Source organism: Hyaena hyaena, unplaced genomic scaffold (genome assembly GCF_003009895.1).
Source record: "Hyaena hyaena isolate Hyena2069 unplaced genomic scaffold, ASM300989v1 scaffold_43, whole genome shotgun sequence".
NCBI lineage: Eukaryota > Metazoa > Chordata > Mammalia > Carnivora > Hyaenidae > Hyaena > Hyaena hyaena.
Window position 1 is genome coordinate 2,135,332 of NW_024080675.1, and position 17,288 is coordinate 2,152,619.

A 17,288-nucleotide genomic window follows, 5' to 3' on the forward strand; every position below is an offset into this window, starting at 1 on the left:
TGGGATTCTTTCTCTCTGTCTCTGGCCCTCCCCCACACCTGCACGTGTATACAAACACACACACATTCTCTCTCTCTCTCTCTCTCTCTCTGTCTCTCTCTCTGTCTCATTTTCTCTCTCTCTCAAAATAATCTTAAAAAAAATATTGAGCAAGGTAGGTTTTACTCTCCTTATAGACAGCTGTAGAAACAGCTTAAGAGAGGTTAAGTGGCATGCCCTCGGCCATTAGCCACACTCACAGCCTCTCATGCCACCATTAGCCATTACATAGAGACTTGGAATTACAGTCCACTTGCAGCTCCACAGCCAGAGCTCTTTGTGTGACCTCCATGCCCCCCTCCCGCATCTTAAACATGACAAGGCCTCTTTGTCACTTGCTTCTCACAGTGGAAGTAGTGCATGCAACATAGGTCAGTAGGTTGGAGAAAAATATCGATACTCACACCCTTTTGGTTAGGACAATCTTGAGAAGCCACCCTCCTGAGTGGCAGGAGAATATGTGAGTCCTTCTAGGCTGTGGAGGTTCTCGGGACACGGGCCTGATTTGCTAGTGCTGAATTCCTGCTAGCTTCACTCAGAGCTGCCTTGGTCCTGAATGAAATGAACTTCTGTGTATCTGACCTTCAAACTTCCCATTTCATGAAAATAGATGATCTTTAATACAACACAGGCAGATATATTATTGATTATTGCCTATGTTACCTGGGACTGGGCTATACCTTGAAAATACAGACATGAATAAGATAGGCCAGGAGGAAAGGCAGAAAAAGTCTTTGCCAGAAGGGAAAATGAAATAAGTGCTAAATTAAATCACTTGTCGTGTGCTATGGGAACAATGAATTCAGCCTGGGAATATATTGGAGGGCTTCCTAGAGGAGGTGGCATTTGAGATAGACAGTGAAGAATGAGGACTTCTCTGGGCAGTGAATGAAGGAGTGGGCATTGCAGGCTGAGAGAATAGAAAAGCTAACACAGAAGGTCTATTCTTTTCCATAGCCATGTTGCTAACTCTCCACACTACTTGGCAAAAACTCGCCACCCAAAACCAAACTCAGTTAGAGAGACAAATCTCTTTTTATGGAAAGCAGGGGGAGGGATCACAGCTTGATACATATCTTACCCCCAGAGCCTATAGGCTGGGGCAGTTAGAAAATGCTCATTCAATATTTTTGAAAGAAAGGAAATAGCTGACCACACTCCTCCAAGCCAGAACTGAACTACATCTTTCATGCTGAATGCATTATTTGGACTCTTGATGATCTCTTTGTGGAGTACTAGGCATTACCAGTTGTGTCTGATCATATTGCCATCTTTGATTTGGCCTCTAAAAGACTCAGAACCTGATTGACACATTAAAACCTTCTGGTCAGCTTTTAACTACATCTCATTTACCTTATTTTCCTCTGTCCTCATCTCTGCTAATGTTATCATTTATCTTGTTAGTTGTATGCATCTAAAAAAAAAAAAAAAAAACGCACGTTTGAATCAGTTGGTTTTTGAACCAAGGTGGAGAAATCATCTTTAAAGGTGAATAAATTGGCAAACACAGGAGCAAACCCAAACTAAAGGAATGTTGCCCACAGAAGGGCACCCTCCTGATGGAGAAAGTGGGGTGAGAAGGATGCACAAATAGTTATCTGAACAAGCATCAGGGGAGCCAGGCAGAAAGGAAGGCCAGCAGCTCTGCTGCGGGATGGGAGGGAGGACACAACTGTTCACAGCCTCTTCAAGCTCTTGGCCCCCAGCGTAAGGCTCACAGGCTAGAATCCCAGGGCCCTGAGAGGGTCATGGGCATTAATTAAGAACAAATCCTTCAGGAAAGCAAAGATAATGAAGCTATTGTCAGAACTGCAGCCATTTTGGTGTCACCTCCTGCTTCTTTAAGCCTTGGTTTGGGAGGAATGGATAGCCAAGCTGGCCAAGGGAAAAATCAAAACAAAATAGGTCCAGGATCAAAGCTTCCCTTGCCACACTGCAAAGGGTAGACCAGGCCAAACAGATCTAGAAATAACAGCAAGACATATATTCATTTTCTCTCTTTCCCTCCTCCACCCCTCTCTCCTCTCTCCTTCTCCGTCTCCTATCCCTTCTTTGCATCCCCCTCCTCCCCCTCCCTCTTCTGACCTTTCCCCTCCTGTCCCCCTCCTTCCTCCACCTCCTCTTCCTCCTTCTTCCTCCTGCTGTGAGGTTCCAGGAAGGCCTGGGCTCTCTGTTCCTACTTTCTCAGCCCTTAGCCAGTCAAACTTCTTTCAAGTGTCAGGAAGAAGCTCCCGAAGAGGTATTGATTTGATGTGAAAATTTCACATGGGGCTGAATGACCCTGGCCTTGGTTTTACATTTAGCTCATAGAAGTGCTATTTTTGTGAGTCATAGTCTTTTTTAAAAAGTTTTTTCAGTTTATTTATTTTGAGAGAGAGTATGAGTAGGGGAGGGGTAGAGAGAGAGAGAGAGAGAGAGAGAGAGAGAATCCCAAGCAGGTTCTGGGCTGTGCTGTTAGCACAGAACTGGACATGAGGCTCGAACTCATGAACTGTGAGATCATGACCTGAGCCGAAATCAAGAGTCAGATGCTTAACTGACAAAGCCACCCAGGTGCCCCAATTTGTGAGTTGTAGTCTTCAGGACAAGCAAATATTGTTCATAGGTGACACAGCATGACCATGTTTCTTTCATGGATGCTGGAGGCATAAGATCACTGGTTTGAATGATAGAACACTTTTGTGCCTGCTTCATGCTGGTCTGTGCTCTTTGCTAGACTTCATGGTGTTCCAGGGCTGAGCTTTGAGCTCAAAGGGTAGACTCCTGCCTCACTGTTAGGAGTGAGTACTGTGGGCTATGAGTCCTGTTGGGCCCCAGGTGGTCCTGAGAAGCTGCCTTCTGCCCTCATGGACAACATTTGGGGGATGCCTTCTAGGCCTGGGCCCCAGGGGCTTCCTCTGGTGAAACTTACCTGGCCTCTGAAAGTCACAAATGCCACACTGTGGAAAGGTCCTGCCTGTCCAGAACCCAAGCTGGTGAGGACCTCAGACAAGTGGGTCATCACAGAGCTTGAGGTGGGCCATGATGAGTACTACCTGATGATAAAGAGATATAACAGAGAGACAGCCAGCTCAGGTGTGGGGTGAGTCTAGAGGAAATGCCATCTGAGCTGAGACCTGAGGGAGGAGTAGGGGCTGGCAGGGCACAGAGGAGGAAGAAAGTCCTCAGGAGGAGGCAGAGGTTCCTCTCGGCCAGAGGAATAGCACGCAGGCATCTCAGGGGCTATAGCATCTGGCATGGTTGGGAATCTCTGAGAGCAGCACAGAAAGAGCCAAGTGAGATATGAGCCAGGTTCTGTAGGCCTAGGGCTACAGCTAATGTGCCATCAGGCCAAGTCCCAGGAATGGGAGTTCAATTTAGGGACATGAAAGGGGACCACCAGGCCTGGGCCCCTGAAGAGGGTGCCTCCGCAAAACCCCTGCCCTCAAAGCTCCACAAGACTCTAAGACATTTACATACATCTTAGCAGGGCTCCAGTGTGATTGCCCAGCAAGATTTCTGACATCCAAGTACGGTTGCATTTGTATCAGCCATAGTGTCTGGCTTCCTTTCCTTCCCCGTGGAGGGGCTGAGAGTGGCCAGCCCCCAAAACTAATGCTTAAGGCTAGTTTGGCTAAGAGTGGACCAGGGGCAAGATCCATGGGCCAGGAAGTAGAACAGCCAGAAGAAAAGGGGATTCTGGGCCCAGAAAGGCAGACTGAGCCAGAACCTCCTCAGGACAGCAGAATCCAGGAGAGGCTAGATATACAGCACGAGGCAGCATGAGGCCAGTCGTTAGAGCCAGTACTTTGAAGGGAATCAGTTTGGAATCATGGAGCAGAGGGCAGGGGTCTCATGATGACCCCTGACTGGTGAGGATGGGCTGGCCTGGGTTATAGGGAGTAAACACATAACACTTCCCCCTATAAGTTGGTCTAGCTCTTTAGTTGAGTCTGTTGACCTCCTTTAGTTGAACATGGGATCCTTGAGGGAAGGGTTTGTGCAAAGCAGCAGGTGTGATAAAAGAAGCCATGTTTGGGGGTAGGCAGATCTGAGTATGAATCCCAGCCCTGCCACTTGCTACCCTGGTGGTGTTAGGTAAGTGACTTAACCTCTCTAGCTTCATCTTCCTATTTTGTAAAATGGGGATAAGGATAAGGGTGTTCAGGAGGTCTAATTGCCATGGTGATTGTGCAGCATATATTTTATTGTCTCCTTCTGTGATGCTTTCCAATGCTCAGCCACCCAGACGGGTGAGTCTCTCTCCTGCCCTGTATGGGAGGGCTGCTAGGCTGGGGAGAACCCAGGCACCATGTCTGCACAGTAGTCAGACCCATCTATTTATACATTGTCTATCATCTGTCTACCGGTCTGTCCATCCATCCATCCATCCATCCATCCATCCATCATCAATCTGTATGCCTATGTATCTATCATCCATCCATCCATCTATCCATCCATCCATTCATCCATCATCTATCTGTCCATCTATTGATCTCTCTATCCCTTCTTCTATCACTAATTGTCTATTACCTACCTACCCATCCATCCATCATCTATCTGTCCATCTGTCAACCTCTCCATCCATCCATCACTACCTGTCTGTCTACCTATGCATGCATGCATCCATCCATCCATCTCTAGCTTTCTGTATATATGTTTCTTAAACTAATAGGATTATGAGTCTGACCTTAGTTAACTTAGCTTCATGGATATTACAGCCCGCACAAGTAGTCTGTCTCAGGTCTCTATGTTAATTTGCTTAGCCTGACAGTATAAAGTACCACAGCCTGGATGACTTAAAGAACAGAAATGTATTGTCTCACAGTCTCAGAGGCAAGAAGTCCGAGATTAAGGTGTCAGCGGGGCTGGTTCCTTCTGAGGGCTGTGAGGGAGAACATGTTGCAGGCTTCTTTCCTGGTTCTGATGGTTCACGGAATTCTTTGGTGTTCCTTGGCTTCTGCTGCATCACCCTGATCTCTGCCTTATCCTCATATGGCATTCTTCCTGTGTGCATATCTGTCTCTGTGTCCAAATGTCCCCTTTTTATAAGGACACCTGTCATATTGGATTAGGGGCCCACTCCACTCCAGCATGATCTCATCTTGACTAATTACATCTGCTGCCATCCTGCTTCCAAACAAGGCCACATCCTGAGGTATGAAGTGGTAGGACTTCAGCAGATGAATCTTTGAGGACACGATTCAACCCAGAACAGTCTCCCACTCTCTTCTCCAGCTGCCTGTGCACTTGTAAGATGGCTGTGTAGGATCACGACCACAACGAGGTGGGGTTTGGGATATCTGAGTCAAATGAGCTCCTAGAACTCGAATCTACAACCCTAACTTCCCAGGACTTAACAAAGTAGATGGACCTTATCATTTTGGGTTATTTATACCTTTCCTTCCTATGTATAAAAGCAAGAGAAGTACCAGAGTATCTTTAGTCCACACACCCCTGCCAGGCACTACTCCAGCCCCTGGCCATGGGCCTCAAATACAAATTCCTCCTCCACCCTCGTCCTCCCTCCTGGGTGACTGAGAATCGTGATGGTGGGAGGCGTTTGGAGACTAACATATCCAGACAGACTTTCCATTTTGGAATTGGGAACCTGAGTGTTGCAATAGGACCAGAGGTTCTAACTTTGCAGGAAACTTTCACAGAAACTCATGTAGCCCAGTTCAGATCCTCCCCTGGGGTGAGTGCCTGGGCGAACGGAAGGTAACCCTTCCCCTTTGAAGATCAGTCCAGTAACTGCTGGCGTGAAAGAGCTGAACGTAGTCTGAGAGCGGTCAGCATTTCGATGGTCAGTTCAGGGAGGCCGTAACTATGAAAGCTGTTTACGATATGTAACTGTGTAAATGGAAGCTCTAGGGATGGTCACTGTGTTATTAAACATGTGGCCGCAGAAATGATTTTCCATTTCGGAAGCTCAGGATTCCCAGGGGTAGTTTCCGAGTGGAGGAAGCCTCTTGGTCCTCCCACGGGATGTCTGCCCCGGGCTTGGCGCTCGGGGCAGAGGCCTCTGGACTGTGCCTCACAGCAGGGGCATGGCTCTGCAGCCCCTATCACCTCCAGGGTACCTGGTCTCCGTGTCAAGTGTTCGGAGCACAGAGTCGGCCCAGCGCCTTCTCACGTCACCGTGCACACAGAGCCCGCCTCCCGAGTGCCGTGTTGTCTGGGGAGTCCCTTCTCTGGGACTCCAGCCAGTCACCCCCACCCCCAGGCTTTTCCAACTCCAGTCTCCTCTCAAGATTCCCTTTGGGGCTTACCCCAAAGGGCCACAGTGAACCTTTGGGTCCTTCCAAGGGAGCAGATGCCTGATTTTCCAGGTCTTGAGAAGAGAGTACCTGACTCTTAGACAGTAACCTTTCTTTTTGCTGATGCCTGTTACCACCCATTGCATACATTTGATATAAATGATTCACTGAGGGGAAAAAAACAAAACGTCCGTGCAGGTGAGTAGGAAAAGGAGTGGAACAAGTGAGGGCAACTGAGGAAACCTGCCTTGTGTGTCTTTCACGTGTGAATGTATGAGAATGTTGCGTTCATTCATTCAGGAGACACCAGGCTCCTGCTGTATGCTAAGCACTGAGCTTAGCCCTGTGGGGGTTGCAGAAATGAATCAGGCATGAATCCTTTCCTGGGAGGGGCTGCTGATAGATTTTGGGGGGGAGTTCAGATATTTGCATAAAAGAGTAATTTCAGGGCAGAAAGCATTGTTTATTAATAGAGCAGAATGAAGATCATGCTGTGTTTGGATCTGGCTGGGAGGCTCAAGGAAGGCTTCCTGGAAGAGGTGGCATTTTAGGCCTTTGTGGAGGAGGTGGGATTTGAACCAGTGGAAATGGGCATAGGGGAAGAGAGAGCAGTCCAGGATGAAGGCAGCATGGATGGCTCTAGAGTCGGGGTGGAGGGTGGGCATGAGGCATTCAGAGCTTTTCTCCGCCTAGAGAGTAAGGCAGCACAGGGCTGTCGCAAACACATGTGGTGCTCCGGGCCGTGTCGTGTTCATGTGTCTGGGCTGCATGCTGCCGTGTCTGTGCTCACATTCTCTGTCAGTCTCGTCATGTACCTGAATTATATACGTGGATCCTAGCTTGAGCGCACCTCCCAGTGGATGGCAGACCAGGAAAGGAGGACTTGTTTTAGTTCTGTGAAAACTTTCTGCCTGAATAGATTCATGTGACATTTCAAGAGAGCACAGGGAAAGCCCTTTTTATTTGTCCTGTTCCTAGGACCAGACACATTGATACCTCTTTTATAGGCTCTGCAGGGGAGGGAATGGCTTGGCTGTAGGAGTTTCATCTTGGTTAGCTTGGAGGGGCGTTTTAGAATATGCCCCCGCAGACAGGCCACATCTGCAGCCAGCAGCTGACCCCCAGCCTGGGCATTAAACCTGCAACCTGATGAAGACAGTCAGTTCTCCCCCTGTGCGGCCAGCTGGCTTCCCGGCTGAACACTCACACCTAAACTCTGCTGCCAAGAAGGCGGATCGGGCAGCCACTTTATTGACCATATAAAAAACAGAGTGGGGGAGTGGAGCAGACCGGGCTTGCATTTTACTGCCAGTAATTGCTTGTGCTGTCCCTGTCCTTGAACAGTTCTTGATGTAAATAGCTGTCTCTGGGAGCAGAGTCTGGGTCAAGCCAGGGTAAATGCCTGCCTGCCTCATTATGGGCAGACTCTCTGCGTGCCCGGCAGGGACAAAGGCCTTGTACTTCTCAGTGCTGGGGGCACGGGGACAGACACCTCACTTCAGAGCTGGGCTGGGGGTCCTGCCCAGCCACTGGTTACCTGGCGTTCCCTCCCACCGCTTCTGGGCATGGCTGCCTTGCCCATACCAATCAGACTCCTATCAGATATTGGTCAGGAAACAGTGTATATGGGGGTGCCTGAGTGGCTCAGTTGGCTAAGGGACTGACTCTTGATTTCTACTTGGGTCATGAAGTCATGGCTTCGGAGATGCCTGGCTCTGTACCAACAGCACAGGGGATGGCTGACCATGGCTTAGGATTCTCTAGCTCCATCTCTTTCTGCCCCTCCTCCTCCCTCAAATAAATTAAAAAATAAAGAGGAGCACCTGGGTGGTTTGGTTGGTTAAGCATCCGACTTTGATTTTGGCCCAGATCACATTCCAGGGCCTTGGGATTCAGTCCCATGTCAGGTTCCATGCCGAGTGTGGAGCCTGCTTGGGATTCTCTCTCTTCCTCTCTCTCTGCCCCTCCCCTGATCATGCTCGCTCTCACTCTCTCTCTCTGTCTCAAAATAAATAAACATTAAAAAAAAGAATATATGGAGAACTGACCTTAGCGCTTTCTTATACCTGTCCCAGCACATAGCCCCTGCCCCCCACCTCAACACCTGCTGCTGTCCTGGACCGTGATTCCCAGAGAGAAGGGACTTCCTGCCTCTCCTTCTCTGTGGTGCCTTGTCTGTGGTGTGGACATAACTGGGGTGCAGTACATGTCCACCAAACGTGAGGTGAGAGAAACTGGGAAATGCTAGTCAGAGACCACCTCAGTGCTCAGACTCTTCCACTTAGCGCTGATGTGTTTTTGAGCCTCAGTTTCCTCATCTGCAAAATGAAACTAACAGCATCCACCTGGGTGGCACAGTGAGCATTAGCCAGTATGCTTGGTAAGAATTGCTAGAAAGTGTTTAAATGACCTTCCATCTACTTGCTAAAAGGTATGGTCTGAGATGCAGAAGAGCTGCTGGTCCCGAGGTCAGGCCACCATTTCCTGGCTGTAAGGCCTAAAGGACGTTCCCACCCCTCGGTGGGCCTTAGTTTCCTCATCTATAACACCAAGAAGTTAAGAAAAATGGTACGTGAGGTCCTTTCTGGCCCTATTTGTGGTTCTAATTAAATCATTAAGTGCCTGTCACCCACATTCTGAGTAATGGTGCATGTAATTCCAAATAGTGGCTAAAGCAAAGGTCATTTTTATTTGATTTTCAAATGCTTTGCTTATTTTGTGCTAGATGGTACTCTCCATGCTGCATTTTGCCTCTGCAAATACTGAAGGTTGTTTGCATCTCTTGAGCACAGCAAAGGTTGTGGACAGGGAAGGGGTAATAACAGCATATCCTTAGGGGACTAAGGTCAGTCCCTCTGGCCCAGTGAGTCTAGAAGAGGCCATTCCCCCACCGTCTCCTGTTTGCTTTGTGGAAGAGGGGAGATTTCAGGATGAGTGAAAATAGGGACCGAGGAGCAGAATTAATTGGCAAAAGGACAGGATCTGCGGTTCAACTTTCTGGATCTGAATCTCAGCCATACCACTTATCGTTCCATGTCTCAGTGTCCTTATCTGTAAAATGGGGCTGGTGATGGTACCCAACTGTTGTGAGGATTAAATAAAATACAACGCTCAAAGCATGGGTGGCACCTCACCTGGCAGTCATGCTATTGCTGGTCATGATTACGGCTGGGGGGTACTGTTTGGGGAGGGCATGGCGTCGGCACAGACTGGGATTGGAACTGGGGAGCCCAGACACTGGTGAGGGATGCAGTGTGACATGGGAGGGAGGAAGGAGGGAGGGCAGGATGGCTGACTGTAATGGGTGGGTGGGGGCCAGGAGGAGGACCCTGGCTCAGAACAACAGGTTAGGGGGTCCCCAGAAGGAGGAGACCAAGGAAGGGAGACCATGAGGCCCCTGAGATCTGTCTTCTGAGTACTTTCCTTTGATTATATCTTCTGAACAGTCATATCAGGTGGCTTTAGCCTTTTGTTGTTGTTGATGGTGGTGGTGGTGGTGGTGGTGGTGTTAGAAAAATCACAGCCAACTGGGGTCTGCATCTGGGCCAGCTGGGGTCCCCCCAGGAACCTCACCAGCCTAAGAGGGACTAGAACTCGGCTCTTCAGCCCCGAGACTGTGTCACTGCCTCTCTGACGCTGCTGCTTGGCTAGCCAAAACTCACACACCTCAGGAAGTTTATTTTCTCTGTCTGGCCCAAGACCTCCATGCATTTCTTGAGGTGAAGGTTAAACCCCCAGGGAAGAGAGGCTCACGAGACCTGTAAGTCTTCTCTGTCCACCTCATAGGCTCCTCAGGTGCAAGCTGCGGGAGAGCTTAGATCTGAAGACTTAGAAGGAAGTGTGTTTCCACCAGGGGCCTGAGCTGACAGTTCTTTCCTCTGGAGAGGCTAGCAGGCCTTGCCTATTCAGGGACTTCTCAGCAGGCACCCTCGGCTTGTCCCTCCACCCTGGCCTGGCAGGGAGGCCAAGGAGGCAAGAGATGAGGAAGTCTGTGGCTTTCTCCAACATCCTCAGCACCAGTGAGATAGATGAGTTCTCGTCTCATGCTCAGAGCACATGCTGCCCCACTTCCCTCCCCCCCTCAACTTCCCTCCCACCGGCCTAGAAACACTCAGAGCCCCTGCCCACCTACTCGCAACCCCCAGGCCCCTGCTGACCAGAGACGGGAAAGAGAGCTTGTGTTTGCACCCTGGCAGGGAGAAGGTTTCTGGATGAGTCATTTGCTGTCCTTGACTTTGCAAAGTAGGTACAGGAAGAACGGACAGTGACCAGCTGTTCTCCAAGCCTGTGAAGGAAGGAGCAAGTGGAATTGGGTTTAACTAAAAGCAGACACAACTGTAGGTGTGTATATAAAATTGGCCATCAGATGATTAACTACAGAATTGACTCTATGGACCTTCTAGAAAGGGAATAGCATTTGGGTTGGAAGAGCCAGGGACCTTGCATCTCCCAGCCTGTGTCTTCATCTGTACAAAATAAGAACACTTTGCCCCACATAAGCTGCAGGGCCACTGTGACCCCAAAGGAGATAGCATGTGTCCCAGCTTTCTGTCAACCATGAATGGAACAAATGTCAGTTGTCATACTGTTAATAATGCCAGGCATCATGGCTGCTTGCATTGGGAATAGTTTAGAAGGTCACTGACCTGAAGACGGAAGACTGGACCAGGTGATCCCTTGGGGTCCCTCTGATTCTAACATCACTCTCTGTGTCCCTCTGCCTTTGTTATCAGGGGAGATGGGGCTGCTGGGAAATAAAGGAGTAGAAATGAGAGTGAGTCTGGCGGAAAGGGCCTGAGGTCTCTAATCTTTGGGGCTTAGAGACTTTGATTGGAAATGGGATCATAACCTAAACATGAAATGGCCAGGGCATCAAGATTCCTCCTATCCAGACATCAGGCATTGTGCTGCTCCTCGGCCCCTCCGTTCCCTTGGACTTTCCAGCAGGATGCAGGCAGACATGTCCTCAGGTAGAACCAGAAACTTCCCCCATCCTTGATCCAGGGCGATTGCATTGTGGTGTCTGTGCTGGTCCAGGCACCTTTCCCTGACTAGGCGTCACTTCCTTGAGCTGGTCATCGGTGATTGGCAGTGTTGGTGAGCACAGAGTAATGTGCTTCACCCATCAGAGGGGCCGTCTGCTGATGGCGTGCCCTCTGCACTTCAACTCCAGAGCGCCAGCTCTGCACATGGACCTGGTGCCTGGATTCCTGTTGTTCCATCTCAGCTACTGGCCTCTGCCCTCCTGCTTGGGGACTGGGTCATTCCGCAGCAAAATAAGAAACTAGGGGCACAGACCCAAGATTACAAGTGTAGCCCAAGAATTAACCTTTATATTTTAAAATCAGGCATTTAGTGAGCACACACTATATGTCCTGCACTGTGCTGGATCTGAGAGCGGCACAGAAATGTCGGACATGGTCTGTCTTTGGAGATCTTGTGGAAGAGTAGGGCACCATTTATTCTTGTCTTTCGTAGAGGCTTCAGTGAAGAAAAACATAATGATGTGATCAAATATATCTCAATGTTAATAAGCAGTGTTTATTAAGTGTGCAGTGGGTGTGTGTTAGGCTCTTTACATGCATTCTTTCTTTTCATCCTAAAATAATCCTATAAAGTACATAGGCACTGTTATTAGCTCTCTTTTACAGATAAGGAAACTGATATTCAAAACCATTACAAAAACTTGCCAGACATGTATGATAATGCTTGTTTCCCACACCTTTATCAATGAAGCAGATTGTCAAACTTCTGGGTTTTTGCCTATCTGATAGTTGAAAAAACGGTATCTCATGGTAATTTAAGTTTGTGCTTCTGTTATGATGACTGACATGCGGCTTTTTTTCATATGCTTAATAGTCATTTAGATTTTCCTTTTCTGTGACCTCTCTTCATATCCTTGTCCATTCTAAAAATCAGAATGTTGTGTTTTTTTCTGATCAATTTCTAGAGGCTACATTTTGTAATTATATAAATACAAATATCTTCCCATTTTGTCATTTGTCTTCTTAAATCTTGCATGTGTTATCATTACAGAATGTTTTTTTCTGTATAACCAAAAATTTAATAGTGTTATAGTGTCTGGGTTCCAGATTAGTTAAGAAGGGCTTCCTGTGGTCTCTTTAAGCATTCAGGTAATAAATTGTGTTAAATATGGGAGATTGGATACTGGTATCTAATTCTCATTTCTCCTTGAAAGCCCAAATGAAATGATAGTAGAGTTGTGGGGGGCTTTGTTTTGTTTTTGCTTTTGTTTTTGTTTTTGTTTTGGCAGCAGGAAACATTTTATTCCCAGGTGCTAAGCAGCCCTGTGGCCACCAGCCAAGAGCCCCCAGACTGGGCAAGGCAGGTCCTCATGGCCCAGCCCTGGCAAGCAGGGACAGGCTATATGGGTTTGTTCCAGAAGGGGTTCTGGCAGAGACACAAGCACGCGGGACAAGGAGGGGTTACTCCTTCTAGAATATCAGGCACTTGTTAGCTGGCATGTCCACCGTCCTCTCCAGGAGCAGGGCACTGGCTTGGCTCAGCTCCGCCAGGAGGACTGCGTCCACAGTTCCCGTGCCAGGCTCCTGCATCTAAGGGGTAGTTCAAAATCTTCGTTTCTCTGCAGAGTGATCCGCCCATTGGTTTCATTGGGCCGGTACGTGATCAGTGGTGCCATGCGTTTCAGCAGGTGCCCTGCTGCTCTGAAGAGCCCCTTAGTGCAGTTCAGGGGGCTGATGCAGATCACACTGATGGCAAGCAGCGGGTCTGGTGACCGTGGCAGGATGCCGCCCCACTGTTCCCAATCCAGGTCATGTCCAGGTCCAGCAGGGCCGTCATGTTGGACAACCCTGAGCCTGCTGGCGGCAGAGATGCTGCTGTCTAGGCAGCGCTGGTCACGCAGAGGGGGGCTGCGTGAAGTGGGCCTTGGGCCGGAGCTCAAGACCACCTCGTGCCCACGGACACCACACATGCGCCACGTGCACCGGATGGGCTCCTTGTTCCTCTTGGTGACCACCATCACCAGCAGCACAGCTGGCCTGCCAGGAGCATAGTCGGACCTGGAGAAACTGTGTGTGTGTGTGTGTGTGTGTGTGTGTGTGTGTGTGTGTGTGTGTTTTAAAGGTAGAAACCCACAAGGACAAAAAAATTTAGAGAAGAGAAAGTAGCAGATAAGTAGTTTCAACAGATTTTTTTGCAGATGGATGGAGGAATGGTAAGTGCTGTAGGAAAGTGAAGGAATCCACAGCCCAGATGCGAACATGCAAAGATGAGAAAGGAAACTTTTCTCTCTCCCTCCCCCCCCAAAACTCAAGGAAAACTCTGGCCTTAAGGAGGGGAAAGAAAGGGATACTGCTGCTAAAACCAGAGGTGGGGTGAGGTTGGCTTAAAGTTTTGATCTGGTGTCTAAGATCTCTACCTAATGCAGCCAGGTGACTCTAGAGCTAATTCAGGGATCAAAAGTAGGATGTAAAATGTATATATTTTTGAAATAAAGTAGGATGCTATAAAAGAAATAATCAAAATATAAGCAAGAACTTTTGCATCTTAAAAAAGTGGAGCAGCAGAAAATTTAAACCAATAATTTTGGAAGATAAAATCAAATAAATCTTTCAGAAGATAAAATAAAGCCCGTCTGCGCTCGCGGAGACGCAGGGCTTTCGGAGAGATATCCCACCTCTAACTGTGGGGCTTTCCTTGGACTGGTGGCCTCGGTCTGGCACTGGACAGTAGAAGTTCCCTCCAGGTTAGGTGGTACCCCAGGGACGCGGTCGGCATCAGGAGGAACCAGTTCCCTGCCCTGAAGTGCCTTGGCTTGTGGGATTGCAAGTTGGGTGGCATCATTAAGAACGCACGGAGTGAGGGCGTGAGGCACGGGAGACGGCCCGCCTCCTCTGCGCCTGTGGCACAGGCTACTTCAAGGAACAAACCTAAAGTGCACATCGTGGAGAGTTCAAAACATCACTACGAGTAGAGAAATAAAACCAAAGTCACAAGAGAGACCAAGGGACACCCTTCAAAGAAGACTTCCTGAACGGCCAGGCCCTGGACAGTGTATGAGCCTCCTTTAATATTAATATAGCAGCACTCACACGGGCAGAACACATCACAAGCTTTTAAAACTAACAAGAAAGAAAGCTAGCCAAAATGACAAAACAGAAGAACTCTCCTCTAAAGAAATTCGAGGGAGAAATAACAGCTAGAGAACTGCTCAAAACCGATCTAAGCAACATAACTGAACAAGAATTTAGAATAATACTCATAAAATTACTCATTGGGCTTCAAAAGGGCTTGGATGACATCCGAGCCATTATTGTTGCAAATACTGATGAACTAAAAAATGCAACACAAAATAAAATGGAGGCGTTGGCTACTGCACGGATTGAAAAGGCAGAAAAAATACGTGAATTAGAAGATACAATTATAGAGAAAGAGGAAGCCGAGAAAAAGAGAGAGAAATTGGTCCAGGAACATGAAAGGAGAGTTCGAAAGCTGAGTGATACAATCAAACGGAAGAATATCCATATCATAGGAATTCCAGAAGGAGAGAGAGAGAAAGGAGCAGAAGGTGTACTTGAACAAATAATACCTGAGAACTTCCCCAACCTGGGAAAGGAAACAGATATTGAAATCCAAGAGGCACAGAGAACTCCCCACAGACGTAAACTGAATCGATCTGCACGACATACAGTGAAACTGGCAAAATACAAGAACAAAGAGAGAATTCTGAAAGCAGTTAGGGATAAAAGGGCCCCAACATACAAAGGGAGACATATCAGGGTAGTAGCAGACCTATCTACTGACACTTGGAAGGCCAGAAAGGAATGGCAGGAAATCTTCAGTGTGATGAACAGGAAAAATATACAGCCAAGAAGCCTTTATCCAGCAAGCCTATCATTCCGAATTGAAGGAGAGATCAAGGTTTATCCCAACAAAAATGGAGGAATTCATCATCACTAAACCAGCCCTACAAGAGATCCTATGAGGGAAATGTTGCAAGGAACACAAAGTCCCAGAGACACCACTACAAGCATGAATCTAACAGAGAACACAATAACTCTAAACCTGTATTTTTCAATAATAACACTGAATGTAAATGGACTAAATGCTCCAATCAAAAGACAGAGTAGCAGAATGGATTAAAAAGATTAGATCCATCTATTTGCTGTTTACAAGAGACCCATTTTAGACCTGAGGACACATTCAGATTGAAAGTGAGGAGATGGGAAAACATCTATCATGCTACTGGACATCAAAAAGAAAGCTGGAGTAGCCATATTTATATCAGACAAACTGGACTTTATTTTTTATTTTAAAGGCAAAGAAGGGCATTATATAATAATTTCAGGGTCTATCCATCAGGAAGAGCTAACAAGTATAAATGTCTATGCACTGAATTCAGAAACACCCAAATACATAAGACAATCACAAACATCGATAAGAATGTGCTAATAGCCAAATATGGAAAGAGCTTAAGTGTCCAACTGATGAATGGATCAAGAAAATGCAGTTTATATATACAATGGAATACTACATGGCAATGAAAAAGAATGAAATCTGCCATTTGTAGCAACATGGATGGAACTCAAGGGTATTATCCTAAGTGAAATATGTCAGGCAGAGAAAGATACCATGTTTTCACTCATGTGGAACTGGAGAAACTTAACAGGACCATAGGGGAGGGGAAGGGGGAAAAACAGTTGGGGGAGAGGGAGGGAGGCAAACTATGAGAGACTCTTGAATACTGAGAACAAACTGAGGACTGAAGGGGGGGAGGGGAAGGGGGCTGTTGGCATGGGGAAGGGCACTTGTTGGGATGAGCACTGGGTGTTATATGGAAACCAACTTGACAATAAACTATATTAAAAATAAAAAAAAAAAAAAAAGAAGATAAAATAAAAAGACCAAGAGTAAGAAAAAGGGGAGGGGGGTGATAAAATTGAAACATCAGTCCTATATTTTGGTTCATAGGAGTTCCAGAGAGACGATAAAAATCGAGGGGAGAAAAGCTGTCAAAGAAAATAACATAAGGACCCTTTTCAGAGCTGAAGAGCACCAATCCTCAGGTTGCCAATCATCAGGTGTCCAGCTCTTTGCATAAAGAAGACTCAAATAAAAGCATATCATTGGGAAATCCTGGAGCTTTAGGGGGGGTTAAAAAAAGCCTAAAAACTTCAAGGGATGTTTGGGGTACCTGGGTGGCTCAGTTGGTTGAGCATCAGACTTATTAGTCTCAGGTCATGATCACACCGTTTGTGAGTTCAAGCCCCGTGTCAGGCTCTGTGCTGACAACTCAGAGCCTAGAGTCTGCTTCCGATTCTGTGTTTCCTTCTCTCTCTGACCCTCCTTCGCTCATGCTGTCTCTCTCTCAAAAATATATAGGCATTAAAAAAATGTTTTAACCGTCATAGGGATGTAATTGTTCACGTGCAAAAGATTAGGTGTCAGAGTACCTATCTCAATAGTAATGCTGACATACAGCAGCTAATGGAACTATACTTTCAAAATTCTGGTGGAAAAATATTTGATCCTAGAATTCTGTATCCAATCTGTTAGTCAAGGGTGAAGATAAAGACATTTTTAGGAATGCAGGGATGCAGATGACTTTCAGGGCATTTTCATGGGGAACCACTCTAGGGTTTGCTCCTATGAAATGAGAAGGAAGAAAGAGAAAATAGCAGCTGTAGCACAACAGTGGTGTGGGCATGTGTGGGAGTGGGGGCTGGGGTGGGGTAGGGTGGAATCCTGAGCCTGGAAAGCAGCCAGACCAGATGAGAGCAAGGGGACAGAGGGTTCCAGAAATGGTATCTATAGGGGAGAAAAAGTGGAGCTGGTTCTTTAGAAATATTAGTGAATATTGTCCTGGTTCATGGACAACCAGGCTGATTTTTTTTTAATTGAAGTGATAATTAAATCCAGGTAAAATTCAAAGCTGAAGCTGTCTGATCCCAAAGTTGGTGCCTTGCAATCTTATAGGAAAATAAAGCTCATGCTGCTGAGTAACTGTGTGACCTTAGTAGGCCACCT

The 17,288-nt window shown here is 47.3% G+C and overlaps 1 protein-coding gene and 1 pseudogene across 2 annotated transcripts in view; one reads left to right on the forward strand and one right to left on the reverse strand.

Moving 5' to 3' along the window:
- KCNH1 (potassium voltage-gated channel subfamily H member 1) overlaps positions 1 to 17,288 on the forward strand; it is a 393,338-nt gene that overhangs the window by 347,287 nt on the left and 28,763 nt on the right. The window lies entirely within an intron of this gene.
- Positions 12,734 to 13,281, reverse strand: LOC120230500 (annotated as a pseudogene).